Below are 22,010 nucleotides of genomic sequence, written 5' to 3'. Positions count from 1 at the left end.
TAATTATTCAATTAATATTGCTCAAGAGGCGGGATGCAGTGGCTCACACCTGAAATCCCAGCACTTTGGGAGGCCAAGGTGGACAGATCACCTGAGGTCAGGAGTTTGAGACCAGCCTGGCCAACATGGTGAAACCCTGTCTCTACTAAAAATACAAAAATTAGCCAGGCACGGTGGCAGGAGCCTGTAATCCCAGCTACTCAGGTGTCTGAGGCAGGAGAGTCACTTGAACCTGGGAGCCAGAGGTTGCAGTGAGCAGAAATCATGCCATTGCACTCCAGCCTGGGCAACAAGAGTGAGACTCTGTCTCAAAAAAAATTGAAAAATAAAAAAAAATAATGCTCAAGAAAATAACTGTAATTTCATACTAGCACGTATTTTGAGGATTACACAACATGATCACTACATCCTTTTATCAGAAAATCAAGCTGGTTTGGCATACTAAAGCCATCACTGCAAATAAGCATCAAATACACAGAATAAAGAAGAAACCCACATACTAATTTCCATAGATGCAGGAAGCACTTTAAACAAAGTCAACACCATTTCATCACAAAAACACCCAACAAACCAGGGATAGGAATTTTCTGAACACCACAATAGGACTTCAGCACCATCTCCATTGTTAGGGCCCTGTGCTTTACTCCTAAGATCAGGACCAAGGCGCCAATGCTCATTTTCATCACTGTATTCAACACTGTATGGGAAGTTCCATCCACAACAAATAGGAGAAAAAGAAGTAAAGAGCACTTATATGTGTTAGAAAGCAGTAAAAACGGCTACTCACAGATCACAGGAGCTATCTTATGTATAGAAATATCATGATGAACCACCAAAATATTATTAAAACTAGTAAACTACAACACAAAATTACAACACAAAATGTCAATACACAGTAATCTGCTGTATTTCCAGACACTAGCAACAAACAACATGAGACTGTAATTATGAAAACCATTCCAGGCTGGGGGTGGTGGCTCACACCTGTAATACCAGCACCTTGAGATGCTCAGGTAGGAAGATCTTTTGAACCCAGGAGTTTCAGGCCAGTCTGGCCAACACAGGAAAACACTCTCTCTACAAATAACTTAAAAACTAGCTAGGTGTGAGGGTACATGTCTGTAGTCCTAGTTACTCAGGAGACGGAAGAGGGAGGATTGCTTGAGCCCAGGAGGTTTAGGCTGCAATAAGCCACGTTCACAGCACTGCACTCCAACCTGGCCAACAGAGCAAAACCATGCCTTAAAAAAGAAAGAAAAAGAAATTACATTTTTAAAAATCAACAGGCTGGACATGGTAGCTGACACCTGTAATCCTAATGCTTTGGGAGGCCAAGAGAGGAGTATCACTTGAGAACAGGAGTTTGAGGCCAAATTGGGCAGGACAGCAAGACCCTACCTGTATAAAAAATCAAAAAATTAGCCAGATGTGGTGGTGCACACCTGTAGTCCCAGCTACTTGGAGGCTGAGGCGGGAGGATCACTTGAGCCCCAGAGATACAGGTTGCAGGAGCCATGATTGTGACACAGCACTCCAGCCTGGGAGACAGAGTGAGACCCTGTCTCAAAAAAATAAAAATGAAGCAATTGCTCATAGAAATATGGGTTTATTTCTCAACTCAAAATTCAGTTCCATTGATCTATTCAATTGATTGTACCAGAATCATGTTGATTTTATTACTGTTGCTTTGTAGTAAGATTTGAAATTTGGAACTGTGAGCCTCTGAGTTGTTTTTTGTTTTTTGGTTTTTTTTGACACTATTTTGGCTATTCCCCATCCCTTGAAATTTCATATAAATGACAAGATCAGCCTGTTGATTTCTGCCAAAAGGACATTGGGACTGTAACAGGAATCACAAAGAATCTGTAGATGGCTTTGTGTAGTACTGCCACCTTAAGAATTATTAAGTCTTCTAGTTTATGAATATGAGGTGTCTTTAAATTTATGTAAGCTTTCTTGAATTTACTTCAGCAATATTTTGAAATTTTCCATGTACAAGTTATTTTGTTGTTTTTTTGTTTTTTCCAGAAACGGAGTCTCACTCTGTCACCCAGGGTGGAGTGCAGTGGTGAGAACTCGGCTCACTGCAACCTCTGCCTCCTGGGTTCAAGCAAGTCTCCTACCTCAGCCTCCCAAGTAGCTAGGATTACATGCACATGGCACCATGCCCAGCTAATGTTTTGTATTTTTAGTACAGACGGGGTTTCACTGTGTAAGCAAGGATGGTATCGATCTCCTGATCTCGTGGATCCACACGCCTTGGCCTCCCAAAGTGCTGGGATTACAAGCGGGAGCCACCATGCTCAGCCTCATATACAAGTTTTGTACCTTGGTTAAATTTATTCCAAAGAATATTATTACTGTTGATTGTTTTTTGAGAGAGTCTCACACTGTCACCCAGGCTGGAATGCAGTGCCACAATCCTAGCTCTTCAGCATCAATCTCCTGGGCTCAAAAGATCCTCCCACCTCAGCCTCTAGAGTAACTGGAACTACATATGCGTGCAAGCACAACCAGTTAGCTTTTTAATATTTCTGTAGGGACGGTGTCTGGCTATGGTGCCCAGCTTTCATTCTAAAATTTTTAAAAATTCTAAAAGTTTAGCCATGAATCAGGCATAATTACTGTGATGGTTAATTTTAGGTGTCAATTTTACTAGATTAAGGGATACACAGAGAGCTGTTAAAGCACTATGTGTGGATATGTCTGTGAAGGGGTTTTCAGAAGAGGTATCATACTGGTATAACATATCACAGCATAAAGTAATACTGATATGACACCCACAAGACTGCTGTGACACCCGAAAGACTGATGTGAAGCCCACAAGATTCATGACACTCCTAAGACTCATATGACACCCATAATACTGATATGACACCTGTAAAGCTGATACGATACCTGTAAGACTGATGGGACACCTGCAATGCTGATATGACAAACACAATACAGATATGACACCTGAAATATTGATATGACACCCACAATACTGCTATCACATCCCCTAAGACTCATGTGACACCCTCAATACTGATATTTCAGCCGCAATACGGATACAGCATCCAGACTCTCATGGGATGCTTGGTACACAGCTTCCACTGACCTGAATTTGGACTGGGTTTGGCCTCTATAGTGAAGCTTGATGTCGTCTCTGCTTTACTGCCATGGTATTACTGTGGTTGTTTATAATTTACTTTACAGTAATTTCATACTTCTAGGAATCTTGCAATAGCAGTGTAAAGTATAACTCATCCCTTCTCTTAGATTCCTCGGCAGTTACAGCAACTCCACACAAAACACTCCGGTGTATTTTACCAAAGCAAAGACAGCCTCCCAGCTAACCACCACATAACCCCCAAATCAGGAAATACAAGGTCTCTACCTGACAATCCAATCCACAGACCCATTTCACTTCACTGCCTGCCCCAACTGGGAGAAAGGGTCTCTTTCCATTTGGGTTGGGTTTTCCTTTTTCTGGAATGTTCCTGAGCTGTCCCTCAGTTTCACAACTTTGGCAGGTAACTCCAAGCTGGTTCTGCCCCGTGTTTCCTCCTGAGCAGATGCAGACCCTGCGTTCCCAGCGGAAACACCTTAGCCCAATGCTTGCTCTCCTCAGTGCAACCCACCAGAAAGAGCACAATCCACCTGCCCACAACTGGTGATCTCAACTTTATAATGGCAAAATTCTCATTTTCAAACTGAAGGTTCATAATGTCACTCTCTGATTTAACTTTTACAATGTGTTCCCACTGGCCTTAGAACAAGGACCACAGGACCGACCATGACCTCCACACACTGTGTGCTCCTGCATGCTGCCCTTTCCAAGGCATTCAACCCCAATGGCCTGCAGCCTCGTATGCTCTGTCTTACGGGCACACAGCAGCCTCCTGGGTGTCTCGAGTATTTAATGCATGTTCCCTCAAGCCATTCACCCAACGTCCATCCACCCTTAGCAAATTGTCTAAGACATTGTCCAGCAAAGTCCTTAAAGTCACAGCAGTTGTGGTATCTAACAGTAGTAAAGTTAATAATGTGGTTTTTCTAAGAACAAAACAATTATTTCTTAGCTAATCTGCAAGAATCACCCGCAATTTGTAGATCAAGGAAATAATAGTTTAATGGAACCAAAGTCCATGTATGAGATAATTAGGAAAGAAAAACGAAATCTCAGTGTTGAACAAAAGGCAAATGGCATGACTAATTACTGAAATTTAGTAAGAACACACTGGGCCGGGCATGGTGGCTCACGCTTCTAATCCCAGCACTTTGGGGGGGTCTGCAGCCAGCCTGGGCAACATGGCAAAACCTCGTCTCTACAAAAAAAAATACAAAAGTTAGCTGAGCACGGTTTTATATACCTGTAGTCCCAGCTACTCGGGAGGCTGAAGTGGGAGGATGGCTTGAGCCCAGGAGGATGCAGTGAGCCGAGATGGTGCCAGAGCACTCCAGCCTGGGCAATCGGGCCAGACCTTCGAAACACTCTCCTCCTGACTCTTCAGGGAGCCAGACAGAGAATTCTCTCTCTTCTGCTGCCTCCTTTGTGTTTGAATATAAAACACAAAAATAAACGCTTTGTGAAATAAATTTAACCAAGCCAAACAAAACACCTGAATAAAAGCTTTGTCTGGGAAACTTGCTCATCTTCATGTCAATTTCCATTACTGGAGAGCCAAGAAACCCTGGTCAGTAACAAATACCACTGACAGCTGGTTCCTGCAAAAGGTGTTGCGTTAAGCAGGAATTATTTTAAAATAATTAACGCTTGTCATTGGGTCATAAGAAACTGTTTAATATAACAATTCCCTCTGGCCGGGCGCGGTGGCTCACGCTTGTAATCCCAGCACTTTGGGAGGCCGAGGCGGGCAGATCACGAGGTCAGGAGATCGAGACCACAGTGAAACCCCATCTCTACTAAAAATACAAAAAATTAGCCGGGCGTGGTGGCGGGTGCCTGTAGTCCCAGCTACTCGGAGAGGCTGAGGCAGGAGAATGGCGTGAACCCGGGAGGCGGAGCTTGCAGTGAGCAGAGATTGCGCCACTGCACTCCAGCCTGGGCGACAGAGCGAGACTCCATCTCAAAAAAAAAAAAAAAAAAAAAAAAAACAAAACAATTCCCTCGATTGAAAAGAAAAACTAAGAAGCATATTTTTAAAATATTATTGATGGAAACAAATAGCAGAAATACACAGGATTAAGAATTCTGTTGAAAACTAGAAAGAGATAAATTAGAAGTCAAATAAGAGAAACTTATTGGCCAGGCACGGTGGCTCATGACTGTAATCACAGTACTTTGGGAGGCCGAGGCAAGCGGATCAGCTGAGGTCAGGAGTTTGAGAACGGCATGGCCAACATGGCAAAACCCAGCCTCTACTAAAAATACAATAATCAGCTGGGCATGGTGGTGCAGACCTGTAATCCCAGCTACTCAAGAGGCTGAGGACGAATTGCTTGAACACAGGAGGCGGAGGCTGCAGTCAGCCGAGATCTCCACTGCACCACTGCACTCCAGCATGGGAGACAGAGCAAAACCCCGTCTCAAAAAATGAAAAATAAAAAAAAGGAGAAACTTATTTAATCAAACTGGAAACCAAGAGAAAATGGGTGATTTCCTAGTAAAAATACACATTAACAAAATGGACTCTAAAATAAGGAAAATTTAAATACACCGATTAGCATAGAAAAGCTTGCAGTGACCCTTAGAGATCCCCATTAAAAAAGGACCCTGGGGCAGGGCATGGTGGCTCCCACCTGTAATCCCAACACTTTGGGAGGACGAGGCGGGCAGATTACTTGAGGTAAGGAGTTTGAGACCAGCCTTGCCAACACGGTGAAACCCCACCTCTACTAAAAAATACAAAAACAAAAAATTACCCGGGCATCATGGAACACACTTGTTGTCCCAGCTACTTTGGAGGCTGAGGCAGGAGAATCGCTTGAGTCCAGGAAGGGGAGGTTGCAGTGAGCGGATATCGCGCCACTACACCCTAGCCTGGGCAACAGAGTGAGACTGCATCTCAAAAAAAAAGAAAAAGAAAAAGACAAAAAGAAAAATACCACAGGGCCGGGCACAGTACCTCACACCTGTATCCCCAGCACTTTGGGGAGGCCGAGGCAGGGGGATCACCTGAGGTCAGGAGTTCGAGACAAGCCTGACCAATGGTGAAACCCCATCTCTACTAAAAATACAAAATTAGCCGCATGCCTGTAATCCCAGCTACTTGGGAGGCTGAGGCAGAAGAATCGTTTGAACCCAGGAGTCAGAGGTTGCAGTGAGCCGAGATCTCACCGTTGCACTCCAGCCTGGGAAAAAAGAGTGAAAATCTGTCTCAAAAAAAAGGTGGGGGAGACCTTAGGCTGGGTGCAGTGGCTCACGCCTGTAATCCCAGCACTTTGGAAGGCTGATGTGTAAGGATCACTTGAGCCCAGGAGTTCAAGACAAACCTGAGCGACGTAAAGATCCTGCTTAAATTAGCAGTGCATGGTGGCTAGTGCCTATAGACCAAGCTACTTGGGAGGCTGAGGCAGGAGGATTGCTGGAGCCCAGGAGGTTGAGGCTGCAGTGAGCCATGATCACACCACTGCACTCCAGCCTGGGTGATACAGCAGGCTGTCTTAAAAAAAAAAATCAATAAATAAAAATGTAAAGGCTGGATGCAGTGGCTCATGCCTATAATCCCAATAATCTGGGAGGCAGAGGCAGGTGGATCACTTGAGATCAGGAGTTAGAGATCAGCCTGACCAACATGGTGAAACCCCATCTCTACTAAAAATACAAAATTAGCCAGGCATTCTGGTGCACACCTGTATTCCCAGCTACTCAGGAGGCTGAGGTAGGAGAACTGCTTGAACCCAGTGTTGTACCCAAGAGAGTTAGTGAGAACGCCACACTTTGAGATGAATTAAGAGTCCTTTATTAAGCTGGCAGCCAAAGAGACAGCTAATGCTCAAAATTCTCTCGGCCATGAGGAAGGGGCTCGATTAACTTTTTTTTTTTTGAGACGGAGTCTCGCTCTGTCGCCCAGGCTGGAGTGCAGTGGCGCAATCTCGGCTCACTGCAAGCTCGGCCTCCTGGGTTCACGCCATTCTCCTGCCTCAGCCTCTCCGAGTAGCTGGGACTACAGGCGCCCGCCACCACGCCCGGCTAATTTTTTTGTATTTTTTAGTAGAGACGGGGTTTCACCGTGGTCTCGATCTCCTGACCTCGTGATCCGCCGGCCTCGGCCTCCCAAAGTGCTGGGATTACAAGCGTGAGCCACCGCGCCCGGCCTTCGATTAACTTTTGTACCTAGGTCTAGGAAGGGGAGGAGGACTCAAATGTAATAATTCTATGGAAGTAAAAACATGCAAGAATCAAAAGAATCAAAATGGTTACAAAGTGATAAACAACTTAAAAGACAAATGGTTACAAGAAGAGCAACGGTACCAGGTGCAAGCTTCTAAATCTTTCATTATAATTAGATACAGGGTCTCTGCTGGACACAAACTCAAGGTTGTATGTTGTTATCTCTTGGAGAAAATTCCTGGGAACTTCGTACATTGTTGGTGTTAGTACCTTATCAGTTAATTGGGATCCTTTGAAATGCTGAGGATCTGTTTACCCAGGCCAACTCCTCACAAAAGGGGGTTGAGTGAGGAGCCCTAGTGTCTTGTAAATTAAGGGGTAGATTGGAATTTGTCCGGCTTTCCTAGCTAGAGAGAGTCTTATTTACATGAGAAGCAAGGCTAGGTGATTTAAAGAGACAAGCAGGACAAAATTCAAAGTAACAAGTTTTAGTAAAAACAAGGTTAGGCATTTCACCGGGAGGCAGAGGTTGCAGTGAGCCAAGATCCGGACATTGCACTTCAGCCTGGGCAACAGGAGCTAAACTCCATCTCAAAAAACAAACAAAAAAAATTTTTTAATTAAAAAAAAAAAGCAGCCAGGCATGGTGGCTCAGGACTACCTGCAATCCCAGCACTTTGGGAGGCCAAGGCGGGTGGATTACTTGAGGTCAGGAGTTCGAGCCCAGCCTGGACAACATGGTGAAACCCCACCTCTATTAAAAACACAAAATTAGCCCAGCGTGGTGATGCAGGCCTGTAATCCCAGCTACTCAGGAGGCTGATGCAGGAGAAGTGCTTGAACCCGGGAGGCGGAGGTTGCAGTGAGCTGAGATCGTGCCACTGCAGTCCAGCCTAGGCAACAAAGTGAGACTCCATGTCAAAAAACGAGGCTGGGCTCAGTGGTTCACACGTGTAATCCCAAAACTTTGGAAGGCCAAGGCGGTTGGATTACGAGGTCAGAAGATCAAGACCAGCCTGGCCAAGATGGTGAAACCCCATCTCTACTAAAAATACAAAAAAAACAGCTGGGCGCTGTGGCAGGCGCCTGTAATCCCAGCACTTTGGGAGGCCGAGGTGGGTGGATCACCTGATGAGGTTGGGAGTTCTAGACCAGCCTGACCAACATGGAGAAACCCCGTCTCTACTAAAAATACAAAATTAGCCGGGCGTGCTGGCGCATGTCCGTAATCCCAGCTACTCGAGAGGCTGAGTCAGGAGAATCGCTTGAACCCGGGAGGCGGAGACTGCAGTGAGCCGAGATCGCGCCATTGCACTCCAACCTGGGAAACAAGAGTGAAGGTATGTCTCAAAAAAAAAACAAAACAAAACAAAACAAAATAAAAAAATGAGCACTGATCGGGGGCGCCTGTTTCCTCGACCTCAGGCTGTGGCGCCTGCCAGTCCCCAACATCCGGACCGCCCGACGGCGTCTCCGCGTTCCTCCTCCTCTCCCGGTACCAGGGTCTCCCCCCAGAAACAAACTCGCATTTGTAACCGGCATCTTGTCCTGCGCTGGGGGTGACCCGCCCAAGCCGCCATGAAGGGACGCTCGCACGAAGTGAAGTCCAGGAACAAACAGCCCGACGGGAAACGCGGCCGCGCTCGCTCCGCTGCACTCACAGCGGGGGCACGAAGCCTTTTCCTCACCTTTGCCTCGGCGGCCCCAGGTGTCCCGGAGCTGCAGCAGCGTCTCCCTGTCCTCACAGCGGACGCGGCCCCAGGTGTCCCAAGCCCCGGCCCCTCCTGGGTGGGTCCTGAGGAGAGGAAGCTCCGTCCTCACAGTGGACTCCCCAGGACGCCGCCGTGCGGATCGGACGCGGTTGGAGCGCGCGGCCCTCCGGGTTTGGCAGGGCCGGGCGCCCCCTCGCGGCAGCTCTGGGGAATCTCTGGAAATCAGCGTCTGATTTTTTCCAGGCCGTGATTTTGGACATTTCAACTGAACTGGAGACCCCATCCCGTGCCTTGACCGGAAGGCATGGAGATAGCAATCAAAGAGGATGGCCAGTTCACGCCTGTAATCCCAGCACTTTGGGAGGCCGAGTCGGGCGGATCACTTGAGGTCAGGAAATCGAGACCATTCTGGCCAACATAGTAAAACCCCATCTCTACTAAAAATACAAAAATTATCTGGGCGTGGTGGCACAGGCCTGTAGTCCCAGCTACTCTGGAGGCTGAGGCAGGAGAATCCCTTGAACCCGGGAGGCGGAGGTTGCAGTGAGCCGAGATGGCGCCACTGCACTCCAGCCTGGCGACAGAGCGAGACTCGGTATCAAAAAAAAGAAAAAGAAAAAAATAGAAGGAAAGAAGGAAGAAAGTAAGGGGAAGGGGAAGGGAGAAGGAAGTTAAGAGACTCCAGGCTAGGTGCAGTGGCTCACACGTATAATCCTAGTACTGTGGGAGGCTGAGGTGTAAGGATCACTCGAGCCCAGGAGTTCAAGACAAACCTGAGTGACGTAAAGATCCTGTTGTCTGTGGCAAAATTTTGTTTGTTTGTTTGAGACAGAGTTTCACTCTCATTGCCCAGGCTGGAGCACAATGGCGTGATCTTGGCTCACTGCAACCTCCACCTCCCGGGTTCAAACAATTCTCCTGCCTCAGCCTCCCGAGTAGCTGGGATTACAGGCGCGCGCCACCATGCATGGCTAATTTTTGTATTTTTAGTACAGAACGGGTTTTGCCATGTTGACCAGGCTGGTCTCGAACTCCTGACCCCAGGTGATGCCCACCCCCCCCCACCACCAAGGCCTCCCAAAGTCATTCACACCTGGGATTACAGGTGTGAGCCACCGCGCCCGGCCAAATTTTTTTTTTTTTAATTAGCTGTGCATGGTGGCTGGTGCCTATACTCCTAACTACTTGGGAGGCTGAGGCCGGAGGATTGCTGAAGCCCAGGAGACCGAGGCTGCACTGAGCTGTGATCACACCACTGCACTCCAGCCTGGGTGATAGAGCAAGACCTTGTCTCTTAAAACAAACCGAAAAAAGGCTGGGCGTGGTGGCTCACGCCTGTAACCCCAGCACTTTGGGAGGCAGAGGCGGGTGGATCACCTGAGGTCAGGAGTTCGAGACCAGCCTGGCCCACATGAGGAAACCCCATCCCTACTAAAAATACAAAAATTAGTCAGATGTAGTGGTGGGCGCCTGTAATCCTAGCTACTCAGGAGGCTGAGGCAGGAGAATTGCTTAAACCCGAGAGGCAGAGGTTGCAGTGAGCCAAGATCGCACCACTGCACTCCAGCCTGGGCGACAGAGTTACACTCTGTCTCAAAAAAAAAAAAAAAGGGAAAAAGAAGATGGCCAGTAGACAAAACTCAATTTATTTTCTTTCTTTTCTTTTTACTCTTAAAAACGGTCTCGCTCTGTCGCCCAGACTGGAGTTTAGTGCCATGAGCATGATAATGTGCTACTTTTCCATTTTCCTGTGTTGTTTCCACTACATTGACAAATAAGCCTTAAAACACCAAGCACTGGCCAGGCGAGATGGCTCACGCCTGTAATCCCAGCACTTTGCGAGGCTAAGGCGTGTGCATTGCCTGAGGTCAGGAGTTCGAGACCAGCCTGGCCAACATAGTGAAACCCGTCTCTACTAAAAATAGAAAAAATTAGCTGGGCGTGATGGCGGGTCCCTGTAATTCCAGCTACTCGGGAGGCTGAGGCAGGAGAATCGCTTGAACCCGGGAGGCGGAGGTTGCAGTGAGCCGAGATCGCGCCATTGCACTCCAGCCTGGGAAACCGAAGTGAAACTCCGTCTCAAAAAAAAAAAAAAAAAAAACGAGCACTGATCAGGGGGCGTGTGTTTCCTCGGCCTCAGGCTGTGGCCCCTGCCAGTCCCCAACCTCCCGACCGCCCGACGGCACAACGGCGTCTCCACGTTCCTCCTCTTCTCCCGGGACCAGGGTCTCTCCCCAGAAACAAAATCGCATCCGTAACCGGCATCTTGTCCTGTGCTGGGGGTGAGCCGCCCAAGACTCCATGAAGGGACCCTCGTACAAAGTGAAGTCCGGATACAAATGGCCAATTGGGAAATATGCCGCGCTCGCTCCGCTGCACTCACAGCCGGGGCAGGAAGCCTTTCTCTCACTTTCTCCTCGGCGGCCCCAGGTGTCCGGGAGCGTCTCCCTGTCCTCACAGCGGACGTGGCCCCAGGTGTCCCCACGTGTCCCGAAGCCCTGGCCCCTCCTGGGTGGGTGCTGAGAGGAAGCTCCGTGCTCACAGTGGACGACCCAGGACGCCGCCGTGCGGTTCGGACACGGTTCGCGCGCGCAGCCCTCCGGGTTTGGCAGGGCCGGGCGCCCCCTCGCGGCAGCCGTGGAGAATCTCTGAAAATCAGCGTCTGGATTTTTCCAGGCGGAGATTTTGGAAATTTCAATTGAAATGGAGCCCGCCATCCCGTGCCTTGATGGGAATGCATTGAGATAGTAATCAAAGAAGATGGCCAGTTCACGCCTGTAATCCCAGCACTTTGAGAGGCTGAGGCGGGCGGATCACTTGAAGTCAGGAGTTCGAGACCAGCCTGGCCAATGTGGTGAACCCGCGTCTCTACTAAAAATACAAAAATTAGCAGGCATGATGGCGCGTGCCTGTAATCCCAGCTACTCTGGAGGCTGAGGCAGGAGAATCGCTTGAACCCGGGAGGCGGAGGCTGCAGTGAGCTGAGATTGTACCCTGCACTCCAGCCTGGGCAACAGAGCGAGACTCCTTCTCAAAAAAAAAAAAAGAAAAGAAAAGAAAGAAAAAGAAGATGGCCAGTAAACAAAACTAAATTGATTTTCTTTCTTTTCTTTTTAAGAGACAGGGTCTCGTTCTGTTACCCAGGCTTGAGGACAGTGGGATAATCACAGCTCCTGGGATCAGCTTCCAACTCCTGGGTTCTAGAGATTCTCCAACCTCAGCCTCCCAAAGCACTGGGATTACAGGTGTGAACCACTGTGCCCAGCCTCACCTGATTTTCTTTTATTTATTTATTTTAATTATTTTATTGTATTTTTTATTGGGAGGGTGTGTCTCACTATATTGCCCAGGCTGGTCTAGAACTCCCAAGCTCAAGTGATCCTCCCAACTCAGCCTCCCAAAGTGCTAGGATTACATGCGTGAGCCACCATGCACTGCCTGACTTTCTTTCTAACAGCAATAATGTATAGGAATAATGTGAACTTGAAATTTAAAAAAAAAAACCATTTACAATAGCACCCCCAAAGTTGAATTTATTAAGTATAAATGTAATAAAATACATCCAAATATGCATTCAGAAATCTTGGATCATGATTGGGAAGAATAAAAAATATATAAATAAATGCAGATACCCCTTCTTTAGGAGCAGTACACTCATGACTGTTAGCTTTACCACAAAGCTAAAGTAATGAAGAGAGTGATATTAATGAAGGAATGGACAAATAGATAAACAGAATAGAATACAGAACCCAAAATACCCAAATAAATATAGTCAACTGCTTTTGTCAAAGGGGCAAAAATATTCAATGGGGAAAGAAACGTCTGTTCCACAGATGGCGACAGAACAATTGGAAACCATAGGGAAAAAAATGAACGTAGATACAAAATTCATAGCTCACCCCTAAAAAATCACTCAAGATAGTCTGTAGACTTAAATTTTCAAATATAAAATTGTAAAAGTTATAGAAGAAAATCCATATGACTTTGGATTGGTGATGAGTCTTTAGATACAATACCAAAAGCCAGTTCATAAAATAAAAAAAGATAATGTGGACTTTATTAAAATTTAAAATGACTACTCTGTGAAATATCCCATTAAGGGAATCAAAAAACAAGCCACAGACTGAGAGAAAATATTTTAAAAACAAACCTGAAAAAGACTTGTGTGCAAAATATACAAACAAATTCTAATAACAAAAAGAAAAACAACCCAATTAAAAGATAGACACCTCACCAAAAAAGATCTACAGATGGCATGCTGGGTGCAGTGGCTTATGTCTGTAATCTCAGCAATTCAGGAAGGGGAGGCAGGCAATCACTTGAGGCCAGGAATTTGAGACCAGACTGGCCAACATGGCAAAATCCTGTATCTACTAAAAGTACAAAAATTAGCTGGACGTGGTGGCTGGTGCCCGTAATCCCAGCTACTTGGGAGGTGGAGGCAGGAGAATCACTTGAACTGGGGAGGCAGAGGCTGCAGAGAGCTGAGATCACGCCACTGCACTTCAGCCTGGGCGACAGACCAAGATGCCATCTTAAAAAAAAAAAAAATGGAGTTTTGCTGTCACAAGCCAAGAAACTAACAGAAGCTGAAGAGAGGCCCAAAATGGATCCTTCCCTAGTGCCTTCAGAGGGAGCATGGCCCTGCTGAGACAGAGTAGAAATGGGACTCGGCCCACCCCCACTAACGTGTTGTTCCATACGTGCCCGCTGACCACCAGACCTTGCAGCACCACCCTCCAGGTGCCATACTCGCTGGCCAGACCTTGCCAACTGTCTGAAATAAACTAAGATAAGCAGCATCTGGCTGTAAGTCTTACTCAAGGGAGTTGACTCTATCACCCACTTGTGCATGAGGCCAGGAGAATGACTGATCCTTACCCGTGGCCTCATTATAATACTAAAGTCCCCACCCAGCTATAGGCTTATCTGCTATTTTCTGATCACGCAACGTATGTGTCAGCACAATTCTTTACTGCATCTGAGCACCCTTCACTCCACCCTGTAGGTGTAATGACACTGACCTAACTCATAAATTATGCATGTCACCCTCCTTAAGACACCACAATGCACTCCCCTTGGGGAGCCAGCCAAGAATCCTTCCTCCTGCCCAACCTTTAGGGGCATAAGACTTAATAAAGCCTTGTCTGTGAAACTTGCTTGGCCTTGTATCAACTTCTGTTTCATGGGAGCCTAAGAACATGTAGTCGGGAATACTGCCAACATCTTTATTTCCAACTTCTGAACTTCGGAACTGAGACAACAAATCTCTGTGTTTCTGAGCTACCCATTTTGTGGCACTTTGTTACGGCAGCCCTAGGAAACAAATGCAGGCTCGTTCTGCTCCATCTACCGCTCTCTCCAGACCACAGATCTTCCCCAAGCCCACCCAATGAGAGGCTGAGGACAGAAGCAGGACTCTTCAGAGGCCACCATCACTGCTGGATGGTCACTTCCAGCACTGACTGTCTGGGAGTTCCATCCTCAGCTCTCAGTTTCCAGGAGCAAGTGGGAGGATGAGGACAAGAAGGAATGAGGGCTCTGGCCTCCCAGGAACTGTCCCTGAGCCTCCACCCTGCTGTCCCCAGAGCTGCCCCTGAGCCTCTACCCTGACCTCAGCCCAGAGCTGTCCCTGAGCCTCCACCCTGCTGTCCCCAGAGCTGCCCCTGAGCCTCCACCCTGCTGTCCCCAAAACTGTCATTGAGTATCCACTGCGCTGTCCCTAGAGCCCAGAAAGCCTAGGGCTGGCCAAACCTCGCCCCTCACTCCTCCTCTGGCCCCTCTTCCCAGCCATCAGCACTTTGGAACAGCCATGAAGCCCCTTTTAATCTCTAGAAAGGTGCCTCAGGAAGGCAGAGAGAGGTCACAGCAGGTGGTCATGGTGCCTTACCTGTGTCCACTGGGCCCAGGCTGGCCCTTTAAGGGGGTGAAGGTGGAACAGCTGAGAAACCACCCACCTCTTCTCAGAGAGGCCAGGGATAAAGAAAAGGGACAGCAGAAGGAGGAACCTGTGGGCAGGATGCTGAGGGTAGAGGCTCCTCCCTACAGGCACTGAGTGGAGGGATCCTTCCTCCCTGAAGCTGCCCCTGAGCCTCCATCCAGACAGGACCTCCGATCTCTGCTGGGGCCCGTTCTCAGGAGGTTCAGTCCCAGACAAGGGCTCCGGAGACTTCAGTCCATTTTCCCAAAACGGACATGATGCATCTGGCAAGTCAGGGGCCAAGAACATCCAGGACCGAGCCTTGCTGAGGATGGAAGGGAGCAACGTGCCCTGGTGGGCATGTGGGGGCCCAGTCCTCCTGTGGCTGATAGGCAAGTGGCTGTGCCCTCCACTCCGTACACCCTGCTGGCAGCACATGTTCTGAGCTCAGGTCCCAGTGCCTTCCTGATCCTCCTCCAGGGCCACAGATTTCCAAGGACCCGCTGGGCCACAGTGGAGCAATGCAGTGGCCTCCTGGATGCAGGGCTCTGAGGCTCGTTGGGTGCCAGCACAGTCCTGGCTCAGCAGCACACCAGCCCTGTGGGCCCCCATCCAAGTCTGGAATAGAGTGCAGGAGGAGGGAAGGGCTCCGGTAGCATGTTCAGAACTCATCCTGGGAGCAGCTGCCTTGTTTCTGGCAAGCCCAGCATCCCACCTCCTCCAGGAAGCCCTCCTGAGGTCCACACCCAGAGGCCAAGCAGCACCTGTGTCTTGAACATTCTGTATTTCCTCCATGTGCCAGCCCATCCTCATCATGGGACCCTGAGTCCCTTCAGGCTCCTCACTGTCCCACCAGCACAGGGCCTAGTGCTCATGGCAGCCTGAACCGAGGTACAGATGGCGATATCTGCCCAGGACAGAGCCAACTCCTGACAGCATGTGCCTCAAGACCTTTCAGCAGCTGCAGAGACTGGGCATTCCCACCACACATAAACACACACACACACACACACACACAAACACACACACACACGAGTCGCTGTCAGGACTGGTGACTTTTAAAGCACTGGGCTAAGGCTAGCAGACCTGGATCCTTCTATGGCGCCACAGGAGGCCCCCGTCTCCTGAAGGAAACTGTTCCTTGGTGAGACCAGGAACCTCCATCCCGTGCACAAAACACAACACACCCTCCGTCACTGCACTGCTCCCTAAACACACAACACACCCTCCATCACTGCACTGCTCCCTAAACACACAACACACCCTCCGTCACTGCACTGCTCCCTAAACAACAACACACCCTCCATCACTGCACTGCTCCCTAAACACACAACACTCCGTCACTGCACTGCTCCCTAAACACACAACACACCCTCCATCACTGCACTGCTCCCTAAACACACAACACACCTCCATCACTGCACTGCTCCCTAAACACACAACACACCCTCCATCACTGCACTGCTCCCTGGAGACAAACCTATGGCACCAGATCCCCACCCGAGGGTCTAAATAACCCCTGGCAGGTGCCCTGATTCTCTAGGGAAGGGCTGGTGCCTACAACAGGATGACAGTCCAGGAAACAGTCACGATCTGTGCCCTGCTCAGCCTTGTACTCGGCTGCCCAGGCTCTTGATGGTCACACCTACCACCTTGGGGAAAGGGGGAGACTCTGCCAAGAGCCAGGTGCCCGGTTTATGGTTCAAATTGAACATTTGGACAAAAATCTTGAAAACTAGCTCCTCATTGAGAGGAAAAAAAAGGATTTTTCTGCATAGTAAGTTGGAGCCGCGGTGTGGAGGGGACATCCTTGCCACACAGGGCCCAGGGATGCCCTAGGGCACAGGGAGGGAAGATCCTGGAGAAGAGGGGTCAGCTTGGCCCAGAACCCAGGAAGGGGCCCTCACGGCTTCTTGTCCTTTGCCCAAAGTGAGGAGTCAGAGGGGAATAACCAGAGACCACTCGCTGGAGCCCTCCCTCTCCCCGTCCTCCCACCCAGGGGGCATGAACCGCCAGCCCAGCAGGGAGGGGAGGGGCTGAGGCAACCCCCAAGTTGCTCACCGGTTCCTGGGCTGTGGAGGCCCAACAGGGCCACAGAGGGGGAATTGCAGAGACCACTCCACAGCTGTGGTGCCAGCATGTGATCTGTGGGGACCAGGGGACAAGGGGACCGGGCAGAGCAGGAGCCCAGAGGCAGTGAGAGCCCCAAGGGCAGCGCACACACCACAGACCCTTCCCCACGGCCACAGGACAGTCACCTTCGCAGAAGGAGGAGGTGAGGAACATGGTGTGTGCAGACAGCTGCAAACCAGAGGGGAGAGAGATAAGTCACGAGAAATTTACATTTTTCCATCAACAGTGGAACTGGAGACATGAGAACAAAAAGAAATCAGTAATGGAGAATAAAGCTAGTTTTTCCCCACTTGAGACACAGCGTATAAATTGAAATACACTGAATATACGAAAAAGGCTCCAAGCACTGACAAGTTTCCCATACTGGCCGCCAACCCTCATGAAAGCCAACATCTCGGGCAGGCCAGAGCTCTGGGCACCCCCTGCCCCTGACGCCCTGCCGTGGTCTCTGCACACACCTGGAAGTTCCCATTGTGCACACCGTAGAGGGGTTGGAAGAACACCGCTGGAGACGGCACGTTCTAGTAGAAGGTTCTCTTCACCCTGAGGCCAGGAGAGGCCAGTCAGAGGCCTATGGGGACCCAGGTGGCCTGAGGTCACTGCAGAGGCTGAGCTTCCTTCCATCAGCAGGAGGCCCGCCCAGCTCATCCCTGCCACTGCCTCTCTCCCATCTCATCACATCCCAACCCACTCTCAGGGGAGGACCCAACTGGGCCTCCTTGCCTAAAGGCCGCATAGAACTGACTTATACTGAGGCGCGCGTCCTTTACAGCATGAGCTGCGATGGTGGGTTCAGAATGGGGAGTTACCAGCTAGATCCTCAGCCCACAGAGGGAGCCGCACCTCCAGGAACTCTGTCTTTGCCATCAGCACATCTGTGGCTCCCACCCCACCCAGTGTCTCCCTGAGCACCTGACTTGCTGCCAAGGATCCCCTGACCCTCCCATAAGGATGTCACCTGGGGCTCCAACCCAACAGGTGCAGAGACCATGCCAACCTTTCCACAAGGCTGTGCCCCATTTCCCCACCTCAGGGGTCACCACTCATATCTCATCCAGCCACACGTCCCCTCTATTTCTCCTCCTAAGACCCTGCAATTCCCTCTGCTTTGCTCTATCTCCACTTCTTTCACTGGCTCATGCCAAATCATCTCCCTGTGGGCACCCCACTGGCCCCCACTGGCCCCCAGCAGGTCCCCCATGTCCCCTTTTCCCAGCAATCCATTCCTCAAAACATAAACTAGGTCGTGTTACACAGTTTCACACTTTCCTTTGCTCCAAGGAGAAGCCAAGCACCCTCCCGCTTAACCCCTCCCAACACCTCTCTCCCCACATCCTCTTCCTCACATCTGCGGCCTGACATGGCCCCTGCATCCCCTCTTGTAACCTGACATGTGGTGCCTGAGGCGTGACGGTTTAAGGAGGGCCCTTGTCCATCTTGTTCTCTAAGGCACCTGCCAGGGTGAGAACAGGGTCCTGAGCACATCAGATGCCCCGACTGTCCTTTCGTAGAACATGTGAAAAAATGAACAAAACAAGCTCCTCCAGAGGCAGGAGACTAGGACCCCAGGCTCTTGATCTCGGTGACTCTGGGTCTGGTCGGGACCAAGCTGCCCTTATCTTCAGCCTCTGCCTCAGATCCCCCTTCCCTTCTCTCCCCTGGCAACTTGACAACTCTCTACTGGCCCAGAGTGGAGACTTGAAAAGCCCACCCCATCCAGGACCAGGCAGTGGAGAGGGGAGGGGAGGAACCAGACAACACACTCACACATGCACACAGTGACACATCTGCACACACAAACATGTACACTCTTACCCGCTCACACATGTACACACACACACATCAGCTACCTACCTGGGTGACAGCTTGAACAGGAGGTAGGTCAGGCCAGTCAGCAGGAGAAAGATAGACACAGCACCAAAGTGTTGCCTGGCTGCCCTAGGGTGGGATCAGAGGGCCCGTGGGCAGGAAGGGCCCAGGGCTGTGAGCAGCCTCGGTGCCAGGGGGCTCCCCCAAAACCTACCTGGCAAAAGTGCACCCTTTAGTGCCCTGGGCCAAAGTGGAAGATTTGTGATGGGCCTTGGAGGTTTGTGTCACCTGCTGAAGGACCTTGTGTGAGCCATGCTCCTGGGCCTCACTCTTCCCATTTGCCACACAGTGGGTCATAAGTTCCCTGGGCTGTCTCAGCACTGCAGTGTGCAAGGGTCAGCCCAGCCCTCATTAAGGACACTGAGGTCATGTCCAGCCTTCAGGCAGGAGCACCAGCCCTAGTGTGTAGCCCTGCCACCCTCACTCCTAACAGGAGCCACTAACTACGGGTTCCCAGGAAGCCCCAGAGTTGGCAGGTGTTTTTGTCCTCCCTACAGACCTCAGACCTTCAGAGGAAGGGGGTCAACTGGGGCATGGCTGCCTCAGGGAGGGGCTTCCAGGAGGCTGAAAGGGTGCGGGGGTGAGGTGATCAGGGGAGAGGATGCCCAGCCCAGACTCTGGAAGTGCAACAGCCACAGCAGCGCCCACCTTGTCTCTGGGGAGCCTGGAAGCACACAGCCTGGCTCCACTTGCTCCACTGGCCTGTGTAACGCTCTTCCTGTGCCACATCATCCTCCAGTGTGGCCATCTGGACACGCGGCCTGGCCTCAAGGATAAAGCCAGGATCCAGCTCAAAGGCTTCCAGTATGAGCCAGGTCACCCCGAAAATGTGATCCCTGTGCTGGGCCCGCTGTGGGGGTGGGGACAGTTGGCAGGTGCTGAAGGTGGGGCTGGGTCCCTCAGCCCTTGAGAATACACACATGCACACGCTCACATAACACACACACGAACCCACCTGTGTTCACACAGGCACACTCACCACGTTCACGTGCACACACAGAGAGAAGGCACACTCACACTCACACACAGATACAGCTGCATTTGCCCACAAATACACATATGCACACACAGGCAAACATGTCTACAGGCACAATTTCACACTCATCACGCTTGCATGCACACTCATATACACAAGTGTGTGCACGGAAGCACACTCACACACTCATACACAGGCATGCCCATGTGCACACTCACACATACAAACACAAGGCACAGACACACTCCTATGTACACTTACAACAAACACAAACATGGGCACACTTGTATGTGACACACAAACACATGCACACTTACACTTATGTGCACACACTCACAGAGACACAGGCACACTCACCCTACTCACATACACACACATGAAGCACACACATGCGCATGTCAGCATGTATGTGCACACACACACCTGGCTCCAGTTCCTCCCCTCCTCATCACTCCAAGTTGACCTCGCCTTATTTAGAGTGGGGAGTCTGCCCTGGACTGCTGCTCCCAGGAGAGAGGCCCCCAGGAGAGAAGCCAGCCAAAGTGTTACCTCCCAGGCCTATTCCTGCCTCTTGAAGTCCAGCTCATAGCTGAGAAGTGTGGTCACTGACTCCAAGGCAGGACTGAGGCTCCAGGTCAGGATGCAGTGGCCAGAGCCGACCTGCTCTGCAAGTCAGAGAGTGGGTCCAGCCTCACTGGAACAGAGAGAATCCATGTAAGGCTGAAGCCCCATGGGTCTGGGTGTGTCAGTCAGCACACCCAAGACTGGGGATCTGAAAGATTCCCAAGGGGCACGGTCAAGACCCTCTCAGACCAGACACCTCACTGGGAGACTGGTCCAGAAAAGCCCCAGGTGGGACAGGACAGCAGTGACTTCCTCTGGCCCCTGCAGTAACCGCGTGGACCCTCCCTTCCCAGGGGCCAAGCCTGTCCCCAGCCCTGGATCTCACTCGGCAGGGACTGAGAACACTCACTGGGCCACAGGGGTCACAGGCTGCAGGGCCTTTCTCCCAGCCCCCAGGCAGCCAGGATGTTCTTGCCAAGGGGCCCTGCCCCAGGCCTATAGCTGCTGTTCACCGTGTCGCCAGGGCAGGTACTACAGGTCCACCAGGCTGACATGATCCCTCCCGGACACGTGGTGGTAAAAAGTGATGACGAAATTGTCGGATGGCACGAGCACTGCCTTGGGCGGCAGCACTACGGTGCACTCACTGCCCTGCCAGATGCACTTCTGTGTGCCACCAGGAGCCTGGTTGCTGAAAAGGGCATGTGTCAGCACCACGGGGCCGCTACACTATCCTGGTGCAGCTGCTGCAATCCTCACCTCATCCCTGTCCAGGTAGGCATGGCCCTCCACCCTCACCTGATGAAGGGGAGCCAATGGCTGAAGCCCTGGCCCAGCTCTGGGGCAGACCAGTGGCAATCAATCCTGAGAATGTTGTTGGTGAGGCAGGTGAAGGTTCCAGCCCTTGCCCTGGAGACAGTGATGGCTGGGAGCCCACAGTGAGTGCTTCCGAAGAGAGCTGAGTTGGGGGGTTGGGGGGATCCGACAGCTGACATCCTAGCAGGGCAGTCACCAGTGAATGATCCCAGAATCTGTCCAAGGAAGCACTGGGAGGCCTGGGAAGTGATGGTCTCTGACTCACATGGGCAAGTCAGAACCAGAGAGGTGTCAAGAGGCAGAAAGGCTGCTTGACCCTGCCAAAGACTCATGATTGCAGGCTATAAGATGCACCCTCCAACTTAGATCCTGGCTCCTCTCTGGGACAGGCATCCTCTGCCAGCCCATCCCCTGTCCCTGGGCCCAGGCCCCATCCTGCAGGGGAGTCGGGATTGGGGAAACCAGTCACTACCAACAATGACCACAGGTGCATTTTCTACTTTAATTCTCACAACAGCTCTGTAAGGAAGAAGCACTGTCTCCATTCACAGGCAAGGAGCTGAGTCCCAAGAAGGGAAGGAGGAGAAATCACTTGCCCAGGGTCACATGGACAACCTCTATGCATTTATTTATTTATTTATTTATTTATTTTTGAGACGGAGTCTCCTTCTGTCGCCCAGGCTGGAGTGCAGTGGCGTGATCTCAGCTCACTGCAACCTCCAATTCCTGGGTTCGAGCGAT

The 22,010-nt window shown here is 50.5% G+C and overlaps 1 pseudogene; it reads right to left on the bottom strand.

Annotated features, from left to right (window-relative positions):
• Positions 1-15,088: 15,088 nt before the first annotated feature.
• On the bottom strand, positions 15,089-21,448 carry LOC100603167 (annotated as a pseudogene).
• Between the last annotated feature and the right edge of the window lie 562 nt (positions 21,449-22,010).

The sequence above is a fragment of the Nomascus leucogenys genome, chromosome 19 (genome assembly GCF_006542625.1).
Source record: "Nomascus leucogenys isolate Asia chromosome 19, Asia_NLE_v1, whole genome shotgun sequence".
Lineage (NCBI taxonomy): Eukaryota > Metazoa > Chordata > Mammalia > Primates > Hylobatidae > Nomascus > Nomascus leucogenys.
The sequence above is the reverse complement of the archived record's forward strand: the minus strand, read 5'-3'. Positions and strand labels throughout refer to the sequence as shown.